This window comes from Balearica regulorum, chromosome 2 (assembly GCF_011004875.1).
Source record: "Balearica regulorum gibbericeps isolate bBalReg1 chromosome 2, bBalReg1.pri, whole genome shotgun sequence".
NCBI lineage: Eukaryota > Metazoa > Chordata > Aves > Gruiformes > Gruidae > Balearica > Balearica regulorum.
The window spans coordinates 79,649,602-79,668,340 of NC_046185.1; the positions used below are offsets into that span (position 1 = coordinate 79,649,602).

Genomic DNA, 18,739 nt, shown 5'->3' on the forward strand with positions numbered 1-18,739 from the left:
AAAATTCATTTTTTAAAATAACGGGCAGCTTGGGATGAGAATCAGAAAAGAGGAGTACTTGTCACAGAATTACCAAAATCCATGGGACATATTAATTCGAGAAAAATCCTCACTGTAAAAATCTTCTTTCATGCTCCAATCACCACTAAAATTAAACATGCCTAAAATGTGGGCTGAAATCTGGCCCCAAGTGAAATCCACGGCAAAATTCAGGTGAGCAAAACTTTAGCATTCTTTCATCTTTCCATAAAACAGAAAGTTCAAGAGGAAAATGCAGTTACTATCTAATGTCTCAAAATAATAGAAAAAACATTTTCAAGAAAAAGAGATGCATCATTAAGAACACTTCAAGATTTAACCCATTTTGTAGGAACAAGGACAATATAAACATTCAAAAAATTATCTTGCTGTTTTCTTTATTGAAACAAAGAAGGTACCGCTAATCAAGTGCTATCTTTACTTGAAACAGCAAGACAGGAATCACATAGCAGTTTCCTGCTCTCAACACCTCAACCAAAAGGTACTTCACTTCAGAAGTAAAAAACAATAATAGTCCATCCAATTTCAGCATTTGTTTCTTTGATTGAGAATGTCTACAGCACAGAACAAATACACTAGCAATCAACAGTTCACCCTTGAACCTAATCAGAGACATCAGGCAAAAAGGAGTCATTGTTCCACTCTGTTTACTCGCTTACATAAAGTGACTGTACAAGATGACTGGAAGTGCTTGCGATTTTTATCCAGTGCTTTTCTGACCTATGAGAGTCTCAGGAAATCTGCTGAATACATAAGCAGTACTGCCTAAAAATATTTTATAGCAAGGAAACATCATATGAGCAAGAACTCTACAGGTTAGACAACAAAGATCCAGATTTATCTTCACTACGTCAAAATTTCTCATGACCCCCCTGCTCCCTACCACCAAGTACTTCAGATTTTTATCATTTACATATTTTCTCCTAAATTAAGAATTTATATCACATGCACACATATATACACCCCTTCACAAAATTCAGCAACATCAAACTCTGCTGTAGAAGTTGCCAAGAGCAGATTTAGATAGTGTTCTCCACGGCATGGGGATTAACTGAAGCTAAAGGATAGAAGGTCACTTTAAATTTCATAGTCCAAGGTCATAAGTGAAGCTTATATTGCTGAGAAGACATTGCATCACCTTTTCTTTGCCTGCTACTTTTCAGAAAGGCAAGGACAAAATTAAATCTCAGAAGAGGACCGAGTTCTGCTTTTTATATTACTATGTATCAGAGAATACTTGAACATCTCAGTGCAACTACCCACCACCCATGCACACTGATGACAAAGTACTCTGAGACAGTCAGTCTGTCAAGTAATTAATTATAATTATTACCATGCAGTAAGTTCTACAGACAACTACAAGCAACCCATCTCTGATTTGCAGTGTGCTAGGGATTTATGTATGCACTCTCTACACCAGAATGTGCAGCTGAATTATTATGCTTTGAAACATTACAAAGAAGGCTGTGTACCTCAATTTTTCTAAACAAACCTGACATTACTAGTGCTTTCTATATGTACTTCAACCTACTCACTGTCCTCTCACCACTCATTTCACGATTCATATTTTTACATAAACACCTCAGATTTTATTTTAGCAAAATAAAAGCTTTAGAAAGTTTATTTTTATTCTAATCTTAAGAATTACCCAGACAAAACTGGAAAGCAGAATCTGAATCCACCTTACTGATTTACGGAAAACAGGCATACCCAGAGAAACAAACTTGTAAAGGTTGTATTTCTACAGATTCATAACTTGCTTCCCTTATACCTCTTAATATGGCAACCCTATGACTGTGGTGGCATTCTCATCAGGCACAATACAGTATATGCTGTTGGTAGGACAACACCAGAAATTAGCCTAAGTATTTATTTAGTTTAGCTAAAGTTAGGCTAACTCAACCTACACAGCCCACATAAATCTTATAGAAATTGTAAATTAAGCCACAAAAATCAGAAGACTTACTGCAAAAACCACATCTTTTTTTCTTTTTTTTATTTGGGGCTATATAACCATGTTTTAGTTTACTTTTGCTTTGGTTTAGCATCATTTGCTAAAGCAAGAACGCTACAGTAGCTGTGCTCCCTGCCTCTGTCTCATACCCTTTCCTTTTAAAATGACTTCTGAAACTGATGACCAGTTTCAATCTAACACAAGAACTTTCATGAAAATGGCAAGGCAAAACAAGAGACAAACTTACTTTCCAAATAGCTGTTTCTCCCTTCTCTCAGTGACAAACACAGGCACACAAGAAGGGAATTCAGCCATGGTACATTTTATTTGCCCAGAAACACATTAATTTAAAAGAACAGGGAAAAAACCTTCTGCAAATGGATAAAAATATACATATGTTTGTAGTAGTGGAAGTTTTCCAGAAATCTTCACTAGATTTAATGATTTTAAACACATTGGAGTGCTGCTTCCCACTGCTGTTGGAATATGGCACTGAAGTCCTTGGTACAAGCAAGACGTATGATTAAATCTGGTGGGGGGGGTGGAGGGCAGTGCACATGCAGTTAACAGTCTTCACTGTCATATGGATACGGGCACCACTCTCACATCTGTCTAGTATATTTGGAAAGATATTTGGCTACACACTGAATTGAGCAAAGAAATAATCGTAGCATGTCTAGACACCATGGCTTGTCTGCATGCTGAGACTTCCCGCTCCGGTTGTAACAGCAGAGCACTGCCCGGGCAGCGTGCCACAGCAGCAACCTTGCCTCTCCCAGTCGGCTGGAAGCTTGCCCGGGCACCCAAGATTTTCATACAATACCAAATGGCAACCATTGCTCACCTTGCAAGGCAAAAAAGGACGCTGAGAGGGATAAGAACATGCCTGTTCCACCAGCCACCTTTGGCTTTTACTCCACAGAGATCACAACCTGAGTTAGGCAAGCTGCTCCAAGTGACTTCTGCTGATGTTCATGGGGCTGAAGTAAAAGTGTCAGCAGCAGCAGGGATATGGAGTTTTTCCCCACCTCAGTGCTCTCACCCTCTACACAACTCTGCAGAGTTGAGCACATATAAGTAAACGTTATGTACTGCCTAAAATATTATTGAAAAAATTATTTGCTTTTGTTGCTATCTGGCAGCAGGAGAGAAAATAATGTCAAAACTGAAAGTGTACCAAAATTGAGAGGGAGGAAGGAAAATGATAATAATAAGAATACAAATATCCTCTCTCCCCTTCCTCCAAAAACCACTTCCATTATGCAAATATATCCCACTTTCAGGGATGAATCAACAATGAATGGTTGGAACGGCTGCTATATACAACCTTGTGCTCCTGCTACAAAAGCCAGCATTTCTCCTTATAATGTATGCTAGCTAACATTACTGCTTATCTGTCTCTTGTCATGTTAAAGAGGTCCTCACATAAGGAAAGAGATCTCATTAAATGCAGCTTATTTGCTGGACTAAAGAACGGATGTGGAAAGATGGCAATTATTAAGCTCTACCTAGGTATAAGGAACATGAAAGAAATAGGAATACCCTTCTTACAAAGCTGCGTTTTGTTTACATGCCTTTCAAATCACAATATAAAGTAAAACAGAAACAAAATAAATGTAGGAATTCTTAGGTAAATAGGCAGAAAAAAAGAAAAATTAACAATGTCCTTGATCATATCCCAGTCACCACTGTTTGAGACCACAGAACCACACAAACGCACCCTAAACGGGCAGACGCACTGTGGATCAGGTCATCAGTGCTAGACCTGGTCCTGTACTCCTTCACATGCAGGGCTGAGAAACGTCCAGGTCTTCACAGATGTGTCTTCTGGTTCAACTCAGAAATCACATCTGGACAAAACAGGAGCAGTACCAGGACTCCCTTAAGCTACAGCATTATTCTTTCCCTGCTGAACACAAGCTGCAAGTCATGAAGAAACGCGGACATCGACACACACGTACACATGCTCCCACACGCAAATTACGTAAGCGATAGACCTGACTTACCCAGAGTTTGTCAGGCTTAGTTCATAGGCATGGTAAATCCAACAATCAGAACACAAGACACTCACAGTCCATATGAAGATCATCTTTGGAGAAAAGAAGAAAAAGAAGAGTCCTATAAAGCAGACTCATTCTGTTTGCTGTTACACATGCCAATGCACAAGAATATGAGCCCTGGTCATATTCTGCATATTGCTAGCTATACTACCGGCCATGGTACCTTTTTTTCTAGTTTTTCTGAAAAAGAAGGTCTTGACAAAGAAAATTAGATTCATGAATTACCCACAGCTTTAACTCTATTTACAGTATCACTTTACTCTTCACTAGGCCAAAATAAGAATAAATGTAGAGACTGGAGTGCCAGGACAGGAAATGTATTGCTGACAGGAAAGCATAGATCAGAATACGTGAAGTCGTCAGTCAGCCAGAGTTCTCTGGTTGAAAATTATAGAACAAAATGACATAACATTTATGTTGTTTTGCAGGGACTTGAGTAATAATAGTTCATTAAAAGCCACGGAACTTGCCCTATTTACTTGCTTTAACTCCATCTAGGTCAAAAAGACAAGACATGTTAGTGTAAATTTAACCTTTTAACTAACCACCACAGATTTATAGTCCAAGAGCAGCACTCAGTTCTTGCCAGAAACCACCATGATTCCCAAAATAGTAATTTTTAAAGTAGAATATATTATTAAGACTGCTGACAGAACAAACAGAATTACCCAGTTTGAAATGGTAGAGATGAAGAAAAACAGTAATAAAAGAGAAATTATTGTGGCCTTGCTCCCACTGAAGTCATGTTTTTCATGAAGACTTGAAAGAGTGGGGAAAACACAGCCTTTACCCAACTTTCTGCAAATTACACAGCTGAGTATTTTTATTTAAAATAAATCAGTTCTGATACAACTCTGACCTCCTTGAGTTTGACAGTAAAACTTCTGAAAATATTTATCCTCGAGCGTGACACCATTTATCCTTATGCTTTTCTGGTCTTTGCCTGAAGTCAATAGGACATTCCAAGTGCTCTGTTGCCACTGGTATTTGCTGTCTGCGTATCTCCAAACTCTTACATGGTTTCCTGAACCTGAAGTTCATTTGATTTGAATCCAGACAATCTTTTCCAGTTCTAGGATACTGAGAAGAATAACACCTTTCAGCACCTTTCAGCCAAGTTGTGTTAGTACTGACAACACAAGAGGCTGAGAGTTTCATGACCAGAGAAACCAACTTCATAATGAAAGTCAATGAAGAGAATTATTAAACACTGTAGCATAATGTACATAAGATTTATTTCTGTGCGTGTGTGTGTGTGCATGTTTACAAGACTTAGATAAAAATCAATGTTTCTAGCATTTCTGGGTGTTCTTAAGATGAAACTCAACAGATGTGTTGGCTTTTTTTTTTTTTTTGGGGGGGGGAGCAGGGGTGGAGTGGTTTTTTTAATATTGCAGGAAGGATAGCATGTAACAATCTTCTTGAGAAATCTCCTTTATTCTGCAAAATGCAACACTATATTGCTTCAACCTCTTCTACAATTTTCAGCTGTAAGAAGTCGTCTCAACATCATTCCACCCACCTTGATAAGAGCAACTGTCCATGGAATAAAACATTATTCTTCTGGAATTCTGCCAAGTAATTCCACGTCCGATCTAACCAATGCTCAAATTTAGGTTGCGCACTCAAAACTGATGTTAGCATGTAAATCTTAAATCTCATTGATCACCATGTATGTTCTTCAATATCTATGCCAATTTAGAAAAAACAAGCAAAACAGAATACCTTGTAATCTATGCATTTAGTCTCCATGAAACCAAACAGTTGCTCGCTTTCTTTCATTAACCAGTATATATGGCTGCTTTATTTTCCAAAGACAAGTAAGCTAAGAAAGGTAAAAACAAAACTATGGGTATCATAGAAGAGAAATCCTGAGCAAAGGCATCTTTAGATATGTAACCATAAAATAATATATTGTGTTTTATCTGAGCTTTTGCAAAAGACAGTGAAGCTTTTCAATCTAACTGTAAAAAATTCAAGTGATGCTTAGATGACAGACATCTTTTAAAGAAAAAAAAGTTCACAACCCTCAGGAAAACCCTGGGTTTTATTTACTATTGGGAAAGACATTTTCTATACTGCAGGATACCAGCTGGTATATTTTCTGTAGCATACTTAATTCAGAGACATCTGCTTGGTAGCAAACCAAGGACGATGCTTGGGGTTATGAGACCTGGATTGTATTTCCGGCTCAGCAACTGATTTGTAGTGTAGCCTTGAGAACTTTGTTCTGTCCCCATCTCATCATTATAAAATGTGAAGATGTCTTTTAACATATCCCAGTTTCTTTAAATAAAATACAAGTTTTTATGTATCTCAGTGAACTGCATTGTGAAAACTGCAGTTCCATTTAAGAGTGAACTCCTGAGTATAGTGACAATTTCAGGAAAGCTTTATGGTTTCTTTCTCTCAGTCAGAGAGTCCAGCTGCCTTCTGGAGAAACAGGACTGAACAGATTCATATAGGTACTGCAGATGCCAAATAATAATGAAAAGACTAATCCTGAATATTGCAGCTGCTGCTAATGCTCGTTGCCTAACAATGCAGAAAGTATTACGCTCACTATTGCCTACAGCATGCACTGCTACAGAAAAAAAATAAATGATATGTATTCTGGGAGAATCCAAGATGATAGTCTGAAGAGGAAAATAACTCAGTGCATATAGCTCGAGGTTATGAGGAAAATGTCTCCTAATATGCAGCAGGCTCCCATAATTGTGCAGCTGAAGTAATAATACCCCAACAAAATGCCATTACAATGTACAGTGTTTAACAACTGTGCCAGTTTTCACGCATGTCGGTTTATTCTACAAGCTAGCTTATCCACTTTGTTAGCCTAAATGGTCCAAAATGATTTAAAGAAATAATATCCACTACAATTTAAAGACAGGAGACCATATTAAATCCTGGGTAAGTCTATTAATTTTAATTGTAATGTATCAGGAAAAAAATAGATCTGCAGTCTGCTTTTCCAAATGGGGAGAGTTCTTAAACACCACTGAGGGTGTGGGGGGTGTTTGGTGCAACACATCAACAAGCTTCAGACAAATTGGGTTCCTAGCTCAAATGTATTGGAATCATTTATGATATAAGAATAAGAGAGAGAAAATTAACAAGAGTTTCTTAATCTACAGTGCTTTCACATTCTGCCTCAATTTTTTCTTTTTTTTTTTTTTTTGGCTTAGATTGTTCTCCTTCAATGATGGATGCTTTCCCTTCTTCCATCTCAGCATGCATGAGAGAAAGACAAAACTTAACATATCCATCACCACAGCCAGAACACACAGCACAGTCCATCTGGTACTGTAAATCACAAACTGATAGATGCTCCCCCCTTCCCCCAGCAAGCTTCTTAGCTCTCCCCACTCTCTCTTCAGCATGAAGTCAAATGCTGTGAGGGTTTTTTTTCTAGGTGGTTATAGAGGTAGCAAGAACATGGTGGTTGTGATCTAGACATATTCCAAGACTTGTCTGAAATATTCTTACCCAGGGCCAAATGTTTTCCCCATCAGTAGTGAAAGCATTCAACGCTTTGGCATGCTTCTAGTAGCCTATCCCTCCCTTTGCCACCCAACATGCAGGCACACTCCCATCTCCTTGGCTGCTTGAAGTGCTGAAGCAATCACAAATGCCTCAGGCAAAGCAAAGATACAGGGGTAAACACTTTTCCTGGGCATCATCCCAGGGCAGACACACATAGTAATTTCCAAGCTCCTCCTCAACAGGTTATCTTTTTCTTGTGTTCAGTACTAACAAAAGTAAGGAAGGAGAACAGTTTAATGTACAAGTAGGAATCCTGTCAAGAATTTCATTACAACGCCTAGCTTATCGTAAGCTGTTATTAAAAGCAAACATCTACTATCCCCTGCTGTGCACTCAGCTTAAGTGACAAAGCAGGCAGGAGATCCCAGAATTACTCGATACTGTGCCCACAGTTAACTTCCTTTAACAGCCCTCCTTGCCCTCCTCCAGTATCTCCAATCTTCACAGAATCTATACTTACTTTCAAGTGGTGTATTACATTCACTTTTTTTTTTACTTTTTTTTTAATCACTACTTACAGCATAAAGGACATGATTCTGCATTCACCACACTGATGTCATACGTGTTCACCTCAGGCAGCAGAAAAAGAACACCAGGATCTCATTTTGCTCCTGCATTTCGAGTCTGCTTGAGATACCCACACTTCATGTGAAAACATAAGAGAAAGCAAGAGGTTTTGGTAGTTGGTGCTAGGGATGACCTGGAGTTTTCAAACAAGCAGTTGGGAGCATTTACGTAGAAAAGTATGCAAAGACATTGAGCATGCTTTCCTGAGAGGTGTTTACTAAAATGCAATGTTTACCTCAGTATCTGGTATTGGTTTTCATTATCTTTGACAATTCACCAAGCAACACTTACAATTTAGATGTTAATTCACAACTTAATAGTATGAATCACAAACACATACAGCACTAACTGCAGCAAACCGCCCAATAAACTGGAAACTCCTATTAGAAATGCCTTCAGGAATATTCAACAACTTGAATTGTGACACAGAACATTTTGCTTACTAGGACTAGATGGGAGGACACATGTCCTGTCTGCAAGTACTTGTACGATTCTGCCGTTTCTGATCACTTGTAATTATGTAAGAAGAAAAAGGCATTTGATTTCAAACATCTGCGCCAGAGCAAGTCCCTAAAATTTTCCTAGAACAAGTGCAGGAAATAAATAGCATAAAAAAGGAAAAGAAAGAACTGACACAACCAGACTTGATGTGGAAATCCTGATGTTAGGCATAGTACTCCTTTCAGAAATACAAACAATACTGCTGGAAAAGCTGCCACGTTCCAAAGTTCTCATCCTCCTTCAAAGGTAAGAGAACTTGAAACAATGCAACAAAGCAAAGAGAAACATGCACTGGAAATAAATCTGCAAGATAATCATTCTTTCTCTGAGACAAGCTTCAAACTCTACCACTGACTAAATACATACACTTGGTGCCCATGCTGCATTTGCCAGTGCTTTTACTCATCCCACATCTTAACTTATTCTCTAATTTTCTACCCCAAGGTCTGAATTTTTTCAAAACAAATTAATTTGGCTCTCACATTACATTGTGCTGGAAGACGTATTCATACACAGAGATTGTAAAGGAAAATTAGACCACACAGCAAGGTATACTAAATTATCCCAGATAAAAACAATGTTAAAATGGGATTTAAACAGAATAACATAAAAGTAATATGGTAAAAAAATACATATAATTTTGAAGAAAAATGTACTAATTTACAATCATTATCACAGATGAGATGAAACTGAACAAAAATGTGAAAGCATCCGGAAATGTGAAAGCACATTTAAACTCCCAGACCACTTCAAATTTCTGCTTTACTTATGCCATGCATTAATTGTGCATATAAATATTGCTTGTAGCTCCAGATCAGATGCAGCTGCATTTTAAGAACATTTTAGGTTTCTTTTATTTTTTTCATTGTTTTTCTTATTTTGATTCTCTCAAGAAAAAGATTTCATGGTGAAGCCACTGCTTTCCCAAAGATGAGAATATATTACACACAATTCACTTTTGAGGGTTTTGTCAGGTATCTGAAGGTTGGGGTTTTTTATAATTTAGAGAACAAGCTGCAAGGATATATTTCACAGCTCCCTTACAACCTTGTCCTAAGGAAACATTCTTATTCTCTCATCCAGAAATCTGATTAACTACAAAGACCCTTTTGAACTACCTGTTAACAGATTAACAGAAATGTCCAATTCCTCTTGCCACAACACACAGACTATTTCTCTCTGTTTTCGTGCATGACACCTCCACCTCCCTGGGGTTTGGAGCTGTGGTCTTTGTTCCGCCATCATGACACCATGCAGTCAGTGCACAGTCCAGAAGTGCACATCACTTTGCACATTCAGCAGGTCCCACTGGTCCTCTCCCTCAGTAATTTCTGAGCAATGGTGAAAATTCTGATTAAACAGAATTCTAACTCAAACTTCTCCTTCCTTTAAACAGCAGGAAGAAGGACTTAACCAAAAGGGAAAATTTACTTGTAAATATGCAGCCTTGACTTACTGGAAGCCTTAGCGTCCTAGCAGGGCACTCAGCAATGTTTTCACCAGACTCTGTAGAAGCCTCTTTGCTTTGCTCTGTCTCAATCAACTTAAAATGATGCAACTATTTGAACTAGTCTCAGGACTATACTATGCTGTTAATAGAAAAATACTTGCTTCTCCAAAATCCCTCTATTTAATAAATAAACAAAACCAATATTTGTGTTGGCTTGTCTTTTTTCCCCCTCCTCCATTTTTGCTTGTTTTCTTATCTCCCCACTCCTTTCTCAGTGGTGGAAAAGAAACCAAAACCAGTTCATCTGCTACTGCTAGTCAAATAAAGTCAAAAGATCACAAAAATCAACAGATGTCTTTGGATTTTGTTTGTAACCATACACTTCTATGCAAAGAGTTATCTTCAGATGGTTCCTCTAGTGATACAATAGAGTCAAGATTCAAGTCACAGTCTTAACTGTGTTGCATCTGGAGAACTTGGTCTCTGAGAGGCCAAATGCATACCCCACTCCCTCCTCCAGTTATCAGTTAGAATGGAGCTTATAAGCATAAACACAAAGCAAAAGCTATATACTCCTGTGGCTCTGTAATTCCTTATCCCCTTATATCCACTAAATAGCAGCTCAGAAAAATCCTAATAATGAAAGACAGCAATAAACACTTCTTGACATGCTGGTTTTAGCTATACAGGTTGTCTTCCTTTTATACAGAGAATAAGGATCACCTGCTTTTATATTAGGCACTCAAGAAAACACTTTATTTTCATATATAACATTAATGGGAAAGCACTGCATAGCCTGTAAACGCAAAAGCAGATCCCATTTGAGAGGCAGGCATTAAAGGCAGAGAAGAGGAGAAAATCCTGATTCTATAACTGAAGGAAATCAAAACTAATATTGAAATAGAAAGGATAAGACAAATCATCAAGTGGGAGGTTAATAAACTCAGCACCAAGTATCTTGTTCTTGTTTACGCTAACATGCTTAAAACTGCAACAAAATACAGTGCTATTTGCTGTTTCCTGACAAAGTCCCAATTCATACCTCGTTCCTGCATCTTTTGAAACATCCATAAATCAGAAGAGTCATTACAGACAACTGGTTACTTAATAATTCGAGTAGTAGGCCATATGCGCTATGGTTTCTTTCTTTTTTTTTTTAATATGGTAGAATTTACTACAATTTCTAACAGAGGATATATCACTGGGATTTAAGACATATGTTGGTTTTTTTCAAATTCAGAGCTTTGCTTGCAGTTTACAAATTAAAATCAGCTTTTTCAATAAAAGCTAAAGTTAATAAGTGAAGTCAAAACAAGAAAGTTATAGTCATCACAATATTTTCTCTATAGACTATTGAGTGACACTTTTAGAAATGCCAAAGTCTTTTGACAGCAGTATGGCAAAATTAACAAGCTCTTTCTCCAGGCATCTCATGTGTACAATGGGATGCAAAGTCAATAAAAGCAATTAGTGCTGCTCAACAGCACCTCTGTTCTGACTCCCCAAAGTGCACAGTGGAAATCTTGTGAGAAAACTTGTATAAAAACCTAGAGGTAGTTGCCCTCCTAGTACTGCTAACTGTATATGTTATATGCTGCACAGGGACACAGTCTCTTTCTTCAGGCATCTTCTCCCATTCCACATTAACCTGTTTTCCATCAAACAGATTATGTCAGAGCTTTATTAATGCTCTCTCACTTGCCTCTGTGTGTCAGCGATTCAAACAAAGGAAAAGATGGTAAAAGTCAGAACAATAACATAAGTCTCCCACCCCTTTTTTAGAACATGCTCTACAGAAATTGCCTCAGAAGGAACACCACCTTCATTTGCACCAGTTTTCTTTCAATTTAGTCTTACAGACACACTACTTCCGATGTGTGGCCCACCTCCTTAGAGAAAAAAAAAAACAACAAACCGGTTAAGGATGCCAGAGCTGTCCTCTCGATGGCAAAGGAACAAGGAGAGTTGGAGAGTAGCAACCATGGTAAAATTCCATTCAAGTCACTATAAGCATTCCCACTGGTCTCCACAAAACACCAAACAAACAAGACTGGAATTCATTCAACTCCAGCTTCAGCCTTTCAATATCTGTAATTACTCCCAAAGGACTAATGAGGAAGCCAGTTCTCCATCTCGTAAGAAATACTGACAGACAATCAGAAAACAAGACACTTGGTATTGCACAGCAGACGAAGTTTGCCCTTAAAATATTGGGAGAGGTAATGAGGGAAGTGGATTTTTAATGAATCCAACATTTCCAGTAATTTTGTCCTACAGCAGAAAAACATTCATCTGCTCCATCTTTCTTCTCAGACTGTTCTATTTTTAAACCATCTGTTTCACAAAATGGTTCTATTTATATATTTCAAAATGCAATAAGACCCTCTGAAACAAATGGGATGTGAGACAAAGAATGGGGGAGAACTATCTGTCATGTAAGAACAGCTCTGGATGGATTTTGACAACTTGCTCTGTTCAGACAAGTTACATCAATTCCTTCCCAACTCGTCAAAAGAGGGTTCCAGACATAGACAAGACAGACTCATCCCAAGATATGGGTAAACTCTTGTTTACAAGGCAATAATTATGCTTCATCCTCAAGAAAACCAATCAAGATGCAAAATCCTTTCACTTTATTGAAATACTGGATCTTCTTCCCCTTCCACAGAAGATCTAATACTTATGCTCAAAGATACACTGCAGGAATGATCTTTTTTGAAATGCACCGTAGGTATTTGACTCCTTGAACTTCAGATATGATAAAAGTAGTAAATCAGCATCTCTGAAGTCTAACACATCATCACTCCAAATAAATCACCTCTCAAACAGCATTATTCTAGTAAAAACTCAGTTCACGGCCCTCTCTTAAAAGGTTTTTCAGTGGTTTATTGCATTCCTTTAATGATCTAATTTTACAATGTAATTCTTCATTACTTATCTTGGATCATCACCTTAAGCTCTCATTTCAAAGAGCAACAAAAACAAAGGTAAGTTGTTTCCTGGAATTCTCAAACATTTTTCTGACTAGCAAGGTTGGTCAAATTAAACTTCAAATATCATGGCAACTCTTCTGAAATTCTTTTTAAATATATCATCTGCCACACTTTGGAAGGCAAAGAGTTTTCTCCAACAGATGTTCAAACCAGAAACTGATTTAAAATGCTAGTACCTCATCTTGCAGATGGCAAGCTTTGAGTTCCCTCCTGATTTTTCATTAAAAAACCCCCATAACTTAGTCCTGCAAAACAGCTGTAAGAACCACTTCTATGTCATGGATTATTAAACTGAACCAAAAGGTGAAATATGTTTAAAATAAAACAGAAACCTGCAACTCAATGAAAATCATCCCTTAAGCCCAGCCAGTATTTATTTTTACTGAACTCTCACTAAAGTCCTAAGAAAATTTGGTCACTTCCAGCTCCAAAAGGAGACATTATTTAAAGTTATTTCTATGGATGCCAGCATCCCTTTTTGTTGCAATGTTTTCCCATTTTCTAGAATTTCAACTTTAATACTAAGGAGTAGGCAAGCAAACGAAAGCAGAAGTAAAACCACCACCTAAAAATCCTAAATGCAAGAGACAATCATTTAATTTTATTTTATGATGTGTGCTTGGATAGGTAAATTGCACTGAATTAGAGAAAGAAATATGCAGGTACTATTTCTAACATCATCTCCCATCAACCTGAAAATTCAAGTATCATTTAAGTATCCTAACATACATACATGTATGTATATAAGTGAGTCTGTCATCACTGTATTTTACCATAATTATCCACACAATTATATAAAAAGTCTTAAAATATTTAATCATGAAACAGCGGGAAAAATCAGTCACCAGAAAATTGCAATAACTCTTTCATCCTTAGTTCTGAGCATCACATACAATTAGTTCAGAAGTCACACCAACAAACATGTTTGTTTTAAGAATAAGAAGTTGTAGTATACATTAAAATAATAATAGTAAGAGTCCCAAGGCAAGATTTTAGAGAAAGTTAGTTTTCTAAAATCCAGGCATTCACACACTGCATTGTCATTTTGGCTTCTACCATAGATGGTGTCTGCAAGAGACACTCCTTCATCGTGGCCTAGGATGCAATCAGGATACTGAAGTTCAGAATCTCAGAAGCATCTCAAGTCAAGGCAGGACAGTTACCTTCGCTAAAGCTTCTGTTCCTGGACTGGGCAAATCAAAGTTCCTTCCTTGTGCAGAACTAAATACTATGGATCCTACTATTAACATTGCCATTGATAAACAGCATATCTTCAGAGAAAAGTGGAAAAATCTGAAAGCAGCATCCATGACTCAGAACAATCAGGAAACTGAAGATAAAAATGGAGGGACAACAGAAACAGCAATAACCAACAAGAGGCAGTGTTCAAGGTGTTAACCAGAACAGATGCACTTTCTATTAAATGCAAGAAGCAAATATTGCAAAAAAAGGCACAGAAAGGGCCACAATCTCTGTGCCAAGCACAAAAAATCCTGCTCCGAAAAACCAATAGTAAGCCTGCACGAATGATAAAATATTAGGAAACAGCTCATGGGATTACCTACATTGCCATCAAGATGTCTAAACTAATCTATTTGCAGTGTGCCAGTCACAAATTACAATTTACTGAGATCTGATTACAAAAAGCAGCTGTTCCACCAAAATGATGAAAAAACAATGGTCTAGTGACAAGGACCACTGTGTGCTCTGTGTTTGATTTACATTATTTCCCCAGCTAGTAGTCCTCAGAATGTAAATGCAGTGCCCATATGCCTTCCAGAGCACAGGAAGAAAATTTCAGCAATGACTCTTTTGTATTCTTTTACAGAAGGCCTGAACACTAGTTGCACCTCTCTCAACTGCTAGATAACATGATGATGGGACAGCTTCTTCACCTTTGATGTGCCTGAAATGCATTGCTTATACTCAGCCACTATTTACAGTAAGCCTTGTTGTACTTTATGAACCTTCATTTTAAATCACTTGCAGCTCTCAGCATATTATTTAGAAGCTGTAGGAGAAGCTGCTCTTTTCCCAACATGAACAAAAGCTTTTCAATTTCAATTTTGAGAAAGCTAAATTCTCCAGCAAACTGACTGTAATTTAAAACTTTCTCCAAGCACTGGTCATAGTCATCAATAATCCATCACATCACAAGATGAAGAGGGCCAACAGAAGGGTACTTGAAGCAAAACAAAACTTCCTTCCTCTTGAAAACCAAAACGTAAAAATAAAAAAAAAAATTAAAAAAGCAAAACATTTAGTGAGAAGTACTAGAGCTCATCTCCACCTAAGTATATCAAGAAGAACTGGAGACAGCCAACACATCTAGAAATACTCAGATCATATGTCCAAACACTGCCAGTATCCTCCTCCTTTGTGCCAGACTTCCCATGGGCTGAGTGAGCTAAGGCACAAAAATGTTAGAGGGAAGAAGGGAACCCAAGGCCAGAATTTAAACTGACCGAGCTGTAGTAACAAAGGCACACAAGCTTATACAACAATAACATTTTTATTCTAAAGAAAACATCAGTTTAAAGGAATTTACCTTTTACTTCACATAGATTATATCAACAGAATTTCTTGCTTTCACAATTTTTTTTGCACACAGCAATAGGAAAGCTTTTTAAAAAGCAATGTGAAAATAGTGTATAAATGAGAATACTGCTAAACACAATCCCATGGTTAAATCCACACTGTAAACACTGAAAAGTTTATCCAAAGATGCTTTGTAAAATGATTAGCATTTTGCCTCTTAGGAAAATTCCCTGAGAAATTAAACAATTTCCTAGAGTTCTGTAATTCCTGGAGGCACAACTGTCTACAAGAAATAGAATTCTTTATTTTTTAAAAATCTTTGGTAAGTTTTGGGGTTTTTAAGTGAAAAGGATGTTCCTCTCTCAGAATGCAGTTTGAGTAACTTCTTACCTCAGCAGCTACTTTTCTAAAGCTGTCTTTCCCCTGCCATCTCCACTACCTTTCCACAACAGGTGAGAATAATGTGCAACATATGCTTTCCACAAACAGAGCAGTCAAAGTCACTTAATATTTTAACGTGCTGGAGGCTTTTGCAGATTAAGGCTGTGGACAGACATCAGACAATTCTCTTGTGCTGAAATACACAAAGCAGCTGAAACAAAAGCTTTTCTAATGTCTGAATAATCTTCCCACACACATTTTCTAAAGCCTGGTCCTTCAGATTCACCTATGCAAAACGTGCTTGAGAAGTGAAACACAAAGGATGTGCAATTACTGCAACACTAACCATAAAACACAGTTGTTGCCTGGTTCTTACCCATTCAGATACATGGCTGTCAACAAGCATTTTCCTAGTACGTCTTTTAACTAATATACCATTTCCACCCTCTTTGTGAAGGTTTCAGCTGTTCTTAAAAAAAAAAAAAATCTTTCAAGGTCTACATAGAATCATAGATGCATAGAATGGTTTGGGTTGGAAGGGACCTCAAAGACCATCTAGTTCCAACCCCCCTGCCATGGGCAGGGACACCCTCCACTAGACCACGTTGCCCAAAGCCCCATCCAACCTGGCCTTGAACACTTCCAGGGAGGGGGCATCCACAGCCTCTCTGGGCAACCTGTTCCAGTGCCTCACCACCCTCACAGAAAAGAATTTTTTTCTCACATCTCATCTAAATCGACCCTCCTTCAGCTTAAAGCCTTGTCCTATCACTCCATGCCCTTGTAAACAGTCCCTCTCCAGCTTTCTTGTAGGCCTCCTGGAAATCTGCTAGAAGGTCTCCCTGGAGCCTTCTCTTCTTCAGGCTGAATAAGCCTAACTCTCCTCTGAAGCCTGCCTTCATAGGAGAGGTGCTCCAGCCCTCTGATCCGCTTCGTGGCCCTCCTCTGGACTTGCTCCAACAGCTCCATGTCTCTCCTGTACTGGGGCCCCCAGAGCTGGACACAGTACTCCAGGTGGGGTCTCACAAGAGCAGAGTAGAGGGGCAGGATCACCTCCCTCGACCTGCTGGTCACACTTCCTTTGATGCGGCCCAGGACACGGTTGGCTTTCTGGCCTGCAAGCGCACATTGCCAGCTCACATTGAGCTTGTCATCCACCAACACCCCCAAGTTCTTCTCCTCAGGGCTGTTCTCAGTCCAGACACGGACTATCTTTTCTTCCCAAACCAACTGCCAATTTTACCTCCAACCTTCCTTTGCAACCAGCCACTGCTGCTAATTTATCATCAGGCCTTTTTCCCACTCAATCCCTCTTAAGAGAAGCTGCATGTCAGCATCTGCAAGTACCATCACTCTTCTCCTATTCCTTCCTACACTAATTTGCTGATGCCTTAAAAATAAAGATCTAGCACAAGCAGAGTTATTTACAAGACAGCCTTGTTTCACTGTTCCCAGGTACTCACTTCCACTCATTATCCGTTGTTTTGTATTAAAGTGGAAACATTCTGCCTTGTACCAGGTTTCCTCAGTGGTTAACAGAACAGTTCTCATTACAGCTCTTCATTATTAATTAAAGATGTCCCTTTTGTCCTATACTTGACGGCACAAACATGACAGTCAAGGACCACCTCATATAATTACTTTTTTCAAAATAAAATATTCAATAATAAAATATCCTTCATAAAAATCTGCATACAATATTTATAGTGAGCATACCTATACAGAAAATAAATAGTTTACATGAATATATTTCAAAGCAATGGAGTACAAGGTAAGGAATCCAATATATGTAAGTGACCCAACACAAGTGATATACATCAGAAGGGGAATCATGGGAAACAGCTGACTGACTTCAGCTACCAGCACAAATGTAAAACCCAGGAAACGCTGGAGAAGAAATGCCATCTATTAGCTTTTTTTTTTATGTTATAGGATATAATCTTTAAAGACATACAGTTGTCTAAGCTAAAAAGGTTCACTTTTCATAAAAGCAGAACACCGTAAACACATTGTTGTGTTGTGGATGAAAGGCTGTATTAACTGATTAAAACTTAATTTGCATATGGCAAGAAAACACAACAATAAAATTACCAGGATAAAAAGAAGTATCATGGCTTTACACACTTGCCAGAGCCTATCCTGCTACATTAAAATTCCTAGTAAGTTAGTCTAAATCCTTAAAAAGGAAAAACATCAACAAGCGATAGGAGATCAAGATGTTGAGTAAAATTCTTCATATAAAGAACATAATTCTCTTTTCAATGTAAGTCAAAAATCCCTTTAAGCAAGAAACAAGACTTATTATTTCCTATTTATGCTACTGTTATTATACCACAGCGATTAAAGATAATCTCAACAACAATGAAGATGAAGTGATTCCATATTAACTAAGTACTCATTAAAGAGAGACAACTTTATCCGTATCCCAATGGAAAGCATTCTGAAACATCACAAAAAAACTTGATCTCTGTATTCAGCACTAAGTATTTCAGTTATCTTACTGATTTCAACAAGCTCAGTAAAATATTCTTTTTAATGTAGCTGATTAATATTAGGAAATTAGCCAGTCATCCTATGGACCTGGAGTCACAGTGATCAGCACAGTAAGCTTGTACAATTAGGAACAACCAGCAATATTTCAGATAGGATGACCTCTTATAAACCATAGGCATTTAACTGTTGTAGTTCGATAAATTAATAAATTATATGTCTG

The 18,739-nt window shown here is 37.9% G+C and overlaps 1 protein-coding gene across 15 annotated transcripts in view; it reads right to left on the minus strand.

The window, feature by feature from the left end:
* SEMA5A (semaphorin 5A) overlaps positions 1-18,739 on the minus strand; it is a 353,459-nt gene that overhangs the window by 266,031 nt on the left and 68,689 nt on the right. Inside the window, exon 1 of one of the 15 annotated variants that reach the window (XM_075744792.1) lies at positions 1,003-1,066. The exons of the other annotated variants lie outside the window; for them this stretch is intronic. The gene's annotated coding sequence lies outside the window, so the exon portion shown is untranslated. Of the gene's footprint in view, positions 1-1,002; positions 1,067-18,739 lie in introns of those variants that run through there. 15 annotated transcript variants of the gene reach the window in all.